The sequence below is a fragment of the Petaurus breviceps genome, unplaced genomic scaffold (assembly GCF_028583685.1).
Source record: "Petaurus breviceps papuanus isolate PSGF00001 unplaced genomic scaffold, PetGlider_PUasm1.0 91133, whole genome shotgun sequence".
NCBI classification, from domain to species: domain Eukaryota; kingdom Metazoa; phylum Chordata; class Mammalia; order Diprotodontia; family Petauridae; genus Petaurus; species Petaurus breviceps.
This window is the reverse complement of record NW_027187419.1, coordinates 74,025,680-74,034,127: the sequence shown is the minus strand read 5'-3', so window position 1 is coordinate 74,034,127 and position 8,448 is coordinate 74,025,680.

The window sequence follows — 8,448 nt, the reverse complement described above, 5'->3', positions numbered from 1 at the left end:
TATTTTGCTCCTACTTCTGAGGTCCTAAATAATGTTGGATGTAGTGATTACAAATTCATGCTAGCTGGACTTAACTGGGTCACTGTTGCATGGCAATTAAAATTTTTTTATCTTATTTTATTCTATCATACTGCCCAAATGGCTACTCCCTTCTCTTTGCTTAAGCGTCTTCTATATGTATTTCAGCAAAAGATGTCACACCCAAATTGACTAAGAAAACTTGGTTTATCCACATCCCCTTCAAGTATTGTCTTCCCCAATAGAATGTAAGTTCCTTGAGGACAGGAATTGTCTTGCTTGTTTGTATTTTTTCCCTAACATTTAACATAAGTACCTTGTACACAGTAAGAATTTAATAAATGTTACTTGACTGTTCATTTATCTATCTATCTATCTATCTCTCTATCTGTCTATCCGTCTATCTGTCCATTGTCTGTCTGTCTATCCATCTATCCATCCATCCATCCATCCATCTACCATCCATCCATCTATCCATCCACCATCCATCCATCCATCCGTCCGTCCGTCTATCTATCTATCTATCTATCTATCTATCTATCTATCTATCTATCTATCATCTATCTATCTATCTATCTATCTATCTATCTATCTATCTATCTATCTATCTATCTATCTAATCTGTCTTCTCTGTTTCTTATGTTACCCCTACCTATTTTCTCTTCTTTTCCATTCTTTGAGGAAGAGGCTACCCTCCTTTGAGCCAAGGCTGCCCCATTACCTTTGCCTGTGACATAATCCACTCCTTTCTCTTTAATGAATTTGATTCTTTGATCATTTTCACCATCTCCAATCTCTCTTTATCCACTAGCTCATTGCTTAAAAACATCATATTCAAGTTTTCTGAAGCATTAAAATACACACACACACACTTCACATTGTATCTGCAGCTGTGCTTGGTTGGAACTTCAAGGAATATGATGCTCCACCCAGGATAAACTGATCATCAGAAATCTCATCATAATACAATTAATTCAGTTTTGGATACTCTACACCTTACCAATTCCCTCAGTCTCTTCTCTGATTAGAGAACTAGAGCGCAGGACACTAAAGTCCTCCTAAACCTCTCCTTGATAAGGGGCTGGATCTGGATTCTCCAGCTAACTCTTCATTTTCCACTTGCAGATCTGCTTGGTTTGCACTCCAAGTACCCTGGGGTGTTCTTTCCTCCCCCTTTAACATGCACTCCTCCTGTCCCCCAGCTCTGCTTTTCAGCTTACTTTTCTATGTTGTCTTATCCCATTAGATTATAAACTCCTTGAGGGCAGGGATTATCTTTTTCTTAATTATATCCCCAGAGCTTGGCATAGTGCTTGGCACATAGTGAGTACTCAATAAATCTTTATTGCATTTATTGACTTGACACACATGAATCCATGCACACATACAAGCATGCATGTACACAAACACAAAACAAACTTCACTGGACCCTGCCTCCCCCTTCAGTTGTAATCCATTATCTTTTAATAAATGTCACAGACAAAACCCAAGAAAAACTTATCTACATTCCATTTTTTCAAATCCCACTCACTTCTTAGCCCCTTGCAAACAAATTCCAGACTCCTTTACTGCAATATTACCTCCCTCCCAGGGTTGTCATGAGGCTAATATAATTTGCTGTAGGTCGAAAGTCCTATATAAAGGTTAGCTATTATTTTGGGGCTCTCAACCCTCCAAACCTGACTTTTCTCTGCACTTTCAAATTTCTTCTGAAATCAGTAAGCATTTAACATAAAAATATATGCAGAAGGAAAGCAGCCTTAGAGATATCTTTGACTTTTCCATCTCAATCACTCTTATAACCATGTAGTTGGCAAACAGTCTTGTCTTTTTATTTCCATAATATCTCATGTCAATCTTCTTCCTTCCATCCAAACAACCACTATCATGGTGCAAATCTTCCTTACTTCTTACCAGAATTATTATATATTTTCCTAATTTATTTCCCTGCTTCTAGGCCTTTCCTTTCAATTCCCCTTCAATTGATCCTTCAAAATGCTGTCAAAAACAATCTTCCTAAGTCACAGATCTGACCCTGTTACTCTCTGTAGCAGCAAGCACCCCAGCATCCCCAGGGTGGCTGCCAACACAGGTTCTTAGATCTGCTTTGTTAAAGGAAAGCAACTCAAAAAGGGTTAACAAGCTTAATCAGTTAAATATGTGTTGTTTACCTAGTTCAGGGGAAAAAGGTCAGCACCCCAAACTTCAGAGTATACAGACAGAATTATCAAGACAGAGAAGCAGACAGGTTTCCAAACTGTCCAATCATTACATCCATACTAAATCAACATCTGGGTTTTTCAAAGGGGGGGGGGGGGGGCTTTCAACAACAGCTTCCCAGAGTCTCACCTGATCAAATCACAGATGTGTGTGGTTTTCTAAGTCGGTATCTGGCTGTAGAGATCTTTATGTTTAATGGCCTTGTTTCTCTTTGAGTTTGAAATTACTGACTTACAACACCTCTCCTAGTAAAGAATCCAAGTGGTGGAGTTTTAGGTTGGGCAGGAATGGAGAAAGAGGGTGAAGAGAGGAAACAGGCCTGATTTTATGAAGTTTGTAAGGTCAGGGGTAAGCAGAAATAAAGACTGGGATTTCTGAATTTAGGGAATTCCACAGTTATTTTTTGGGGGGAGGGGTGTAGATCAAGTGATCACTTTGCTCAAGAACTCTTTGATTATATCAAAAAATTAATATCAAACAAGGCACAATAGAATTATATGTACTTGCTAAAGATATTTGCTCCTGCTGTGAAAAATTTCTAGAGCAGAATCCAAATAGTGTCAGGATTCTCTAGAAAGAGAGATTCTTCAGATACTTCTGTTTGAAAGAGATGCTAATTGCTTCAAGACCTTGAAGACTATATTACTTCCTATGTAAGATTAGCAACCACCCAAAAGAGTTCAGTCTAATAGGCTATACAAGAAAAACCAAGCAAATGAAAAATGCCTATTCAAATAGTAATTTCCATTTGGGTAGATAGACCATAGAAGTAAATGATTCATCAGGACATATCAGTTGTACAGAGCCTGAAGGAGGACAATGAATCAGACGCAGAATCAGAAAGTTAGTCAACCACCATTTATTAAGCTCTTACTATGTGCCAAAGGGCAGCTAGGTGGTACAGCGTATAGAGCCCTGGACTGGAGTCAGGAAGACCTAAATACAACTTCAGCTTCAGACAGTCACTAGCTGTGTGACCTTGGGCAAGTCACTTAACCCTGTTTGCCTCAGTTTCCTCATATATAAAAAAATGAGCTAGGAAAGGAAATGGCAAATCTCTCCAGTATCTTTGCCAAGAAAATCTTAAATGGAATCATGAAGAGTCACATGACTGAAATGATTGAATGCCAACAAACATAATGTACCAGGTACTGTGCTAAATAAATGGAAGAAGAAAACAAACTGGATTAAATTTGGGAATTAAAGTCATTTCAATGACTCCCAAGTTTCTTCCTGAAACAGCAATCATTCTTTTCAATACTAAGACTCTTTTGGTGAGATGATGGCTGCAAATCTCAAAAGACAAAAATAGAAATTGTTTATTGCCCAAAGGAAAATGGAAAGATCATGGTAGATATAAATAGACCATAAAATATTATCGAACATGAATAAAAAGTAAAAATCAATTTTAATGACATCCTCAAAAAATGTTTAATTGCAAAAAGAGGTGAGTAAGGGGAAAGAGTAACAAAACATTATAGGTTTTAGGGTAGGAAAGGATGTCTGAGGTCATCCTGTACAACTGTGTATTTTATAGATAAAAAAAATGAAGCCCAGAGGTAAAATTATTTACCCAAGTCACAATCTGAACCCAACTTCTCTGTCTTCAAATCCAGCTCTTCCATATAGTGTATTATTGTCTATGAAATAGCAAGACCTCAAAGACCTCTAATTCATTAAGTTGATCTCCTGAAGGTTTTGGAGGAAACATGAGGAAGTGTCAGAATGGAAACTTAGGTGTGAATGCTTTGCAGTCTGCACCATTGGAGAAAATGCCTATATCAAAGAAATATCATCTATGGAAATATTAAAGAAAAACAAAATGATTTGTAGTCATAAAGTACTCTACTATATAAATGAAGTGTTATATACCTGAACTATCTATGTCGATATTTCAATGTGGAAATTTGCCTTTTTGCTTTGACTATGTAATGTGTATTTTCTTTGGGGGAGGGGGTAAAAATTCCATTAAAGTCAGTATATCTAGCAAAAACAAGTGTAGCATACTGCAAAAAACCAACTCTGGACAGCTTGCATACAATCTTCACTGATACCAGATGTTTTTAGAAGAATCCTGTGTTTGTTTAATGTCAGTTATACTTGACTTTCTTCCAAACAATCACTTCTAATTATATCATTACTCATTCAAATTTTGCAAAAGCTCATCTATACACTTCAGCACAGATATTCCCTACACAAATTAACTCTCACAGTATTCAAGCTAAACTAATCTTTAAAATAATAGTTTCTAATTTAAAACACAAATGAGAAGGACACGTACCCATTAGAATTAATTATAAATAAAGGTACAGATGGACGATTTTTGTTTAATTGGTTGATTTTTTACATATACTATCTACACGATTGATCAAGATTTCATTTCTCATCCATCTATTCATCTACACACCTAGATCTCTCACTGTAATACCTAAATATTGGTGTTGAACATATCCTATCTCTAATTATGGGAAGCTTACTGCCCCCTAAGTAAGTCATTCTAAGGTTGGACAGCTCCTGTTAGAAATGTTTCCTTTTTTTTAACTAAAACCTATTTTCCTTCTTCTTTTTCTTCCCTTTTCCCTGTTCTATTCATTAGAACCACAAACAGCATGACTACTCCCTCTTCTACATGACATACTTTCCCATTCCCATCTTTTCCCCAAGTATTTTCTTCTCTGGAAGAAACATTGTCAACTTTTAAAATTGAGCTTTTGACATCGTTTCAAACCTTTCACTATCCCTGGTTACAGAAAAATTATCCTGGATTTTGATTTGTTACTATTCCTTTGGAAATGTGACCAGGGATACCGTTAGGAAAAAAATACTCCAGATACCATTCAAAAAGTATAAATGAGTTCCCAATACCAGTTTGTTACAATGAAACTATGCCTTGACCTCAACTAGAGGGGTCATTTATTTAATAGAAAGTGCCAAGTGACCTTTGGTTAGGCCTCTAAAATGAGATTGCATTCTAAATTTACAAACCAATTTTGGGGCAGCTAGGTGGTGCAGTGAATAGAGCACCAGCCCTGGAGTCAAGAGGACTGGAGTTTGAATCCGGCCTCAGACACTTGACACAATTACTAGCTGTGTGACTTTCGGCAAGTCACTTAACCCCAACTGCCCTCCAAAAAAAATAAAATAATCAAACATCACCAATTTTCATAAAATAAGTTCCTATAATGACCAAGAATATAAGGTAAAGAAAGTTGTTGCCATCTTCCCAGTCCTATTGAGATTTTTTTTTGTTTTGCTTTTGCAAAAGTACATCCTAGTCAAAGTCCCAAGACAAAGTATTTCAGTGAAATGGCAGAAGTTGAAAGAATTATGGGAAAATGTAGGTTAAGCATGACAATTCAGAAAATCATGGTTTAGACATGGAAAAGACCATCAAAAGATCATGGAAAGGTCATCAAATTCTCATTTTATAGATAAGAAAATTGAGACTCAGAGCAGTTGAGTGACTTGCTAGTAAAGTATGAGCTGAATTTTAACTCAAGTTTTTCTGACTTCAATTCCAGCTCTCTGGTCACACAGCTAGTATGTGTGATGTGCCTGAGGTGGGATATAGTCCCAAATCTTCCCGATTCCACTTCCAGCTCTCTATCCCCATACTGCACTTCTGTGAAACATGAAATCAGTCTCTAAATGGAGGGCATACTAAAAATGTATTTTCAAGAAATCTTAGGGAATGCATTTTCCCATCAATGTTATAAATGATAGTTAGCTTCCCAAGCTAGTTGAGAAAAGACAATGAAATTTTAATGAAATAAAAACAATACCAGTTATAGTTTTTAGTCCCCCCCCAAGCCTCCTACTCAAAGCCCCTATAAGATCTGAATCAATCTGTGATATCAAGCTACCAGTTACTGTGCCCTCCCCTTTTCTCCTCCCCCCCCCCACCTCTGCAACCTCCCACCATGGGTTTTGTTGTTGTTGTTGTTGTATTGGGGAGCATCAAGGCCCAACTCATTTCTGCCCTCTTCTGGCTGCTTTCATCTCATTATTTCACATCATTTTCTTGGCTTCCCTAAAATCCAGATACCCAGTTCCCCTGCTGGGGAAGAATACAAGCGCTACCTCTCTCCTCACCTGCCTCTGTTTTCTGAAATCAATATACTGAACAACCCTCTTGCATGTTTTAAATACTATAAAATACACAGGAAACATACAAGGGATTACGGTTGGGGTTAAAATAATATATGGAAAGTATAAAAGTAACAAATAGCAAAAGTTCTTATGGACTAATGCTAGTGTTAAGCGCAGACTATATACAGGGAACTAGACCTCTTTCTTTCTTAACTCCCCTTTCTCTCCTTCCTCATTCCCTTCTGCAGCATCTAGTCTTTGATGGTGACTCAGTTCTTATTATCTTGCTGTTAATTCAGCTGGCCAAGTGGTGGCATTTTAGTTTTCCCCTCATCTCAGAGATAGAAAGTAGGAACAGAGGATCTAGGACAAATATCTCTCTCTGTCTCTCTCTCTCTCTCTCTCTCTCTCTCTCTCTCTCTCTCTCTCTCTCTCTCTCTCTCTCTCTCTCTCTGTCTCTCTCTCTCTGTCTCTCTCTCTCTCTCTCTCTCTCTGTCTCTCTCTCTCTCTCTCTGTCTCTCTCTCTCCATCCCTTCCTCCCTCCCTACCTCTTTCTTTCTCCCTCTTCCTTCATTCCCCCCATTTGTTATTCCATGATATTCCATTAAATTTTGCATAGGAATACCATTGATTATGGACCTAAAATGACCTTCTTTTATTTCCTAGGTGATCATAGATTCTTAGATTTTCAAATGACCTCACAAGCCATTTAATCAAACCTCCCATGTGGCATCTTCTATAGCAATCCTGTTTGGTGGTCATCCAAACTATACCTTTACCTCCACTGATGGGAAACCCATTCCCCACTAAGACAGGCCATTCTAAGGTTGGACAGTTCTTGTTGTAAAAACATTTCTTATTTTGAGCTAAAATATACCAGCATCCCTTCCACCAGTTGCCCTTCCCTTTCTGGATCCCTGAACTTCAGTCCTTAAGCATTCTTTACCATTTTCTCTAGAGATGTCAAAAAAATGGTATCCTAAAAAATTACCACTCTTTTCTCAATTTAATACATCTTCACCATTCACATTTGGTTGGCCTTAACCAAATACATTAGACTCTATACAGAAAAACTGGAGATATTCAGAACCAAAGTAGATTTCCTTGTTAGTCTCACCTAGGTCAAATTCCTTTTCCTCTATGAAGCCAATTCTGATGTCCCCATCATAAACAGCCTTCACCTTCAGACCACGTGCTCACACACACGTGTGTAATTGTTGTTTGTCCTTCATTTTTGAAGGGGACAAATGACATCATGGGGTGATGTCTTCAATTGCTCATGAACTGAATTTAAGTGAGGCAGAGTTGCACAAAGTCATTAGTGTTCCTAACTCCTCCAGAATCATTAAAGAACAGTTTCAAGGCATAAGTTAAGACAACTGGTGATGGTCCAGGATGCAATGGATGACCTTGACATCTTCGATGTCTGACCAAGTTCTAAGTACTCCATAGTGCCTACTTCAGCCACCTTCATGGATATTGGAACAAATTGTTCTCATCTCTACATTCTGCTGGGGGAGGTCTTATAGTTATAACTATAGTCCTTATGCATGTATGTATATATGTGTACATACATATAGATGTGTATGTGTGTGTCTATGTATATGTACATATATATAGAGAGGGGAGAGAGAGAGAGGGAGAGGGAGAGAGAGAGAGAGAGAGAGAGAGAGAGAGAGATTTTGTTTTTTGTTTTGGGGTGAGATCTGGGATTGAGATTTCATTTTAGTGTAGGCACAACTTTGGGTGTGAAAAATCCTTCCCATAATGCTTATCAACAACTCATCTGAAATTTACTCTTTTAGAAAATTTCTGGGTAAAACATAGCTAGTATATGGTAGAAGTAGAATATGGAAAGAGGTCTTTATCACATAAGGGTGGGTTATTACACTGCTGTTACAAATTAATATTGAGTATAATGGTTATCTACATTTGTGTCTTATTCCCCAACTAAACTATAAGTTCCATGGTGGCAGAGACTGAGTTGTCTAAACTTTATAGATCTCCTAGGAGCCAGTATAGTGTTCTCTAAACAATGAGTACTCAATGTTTGTCAAATTGTCTAGGCAAATTGGAGATTTTGTACTCTGTTTCTTCTCAATTCTGTGTCTCAATGTTGGG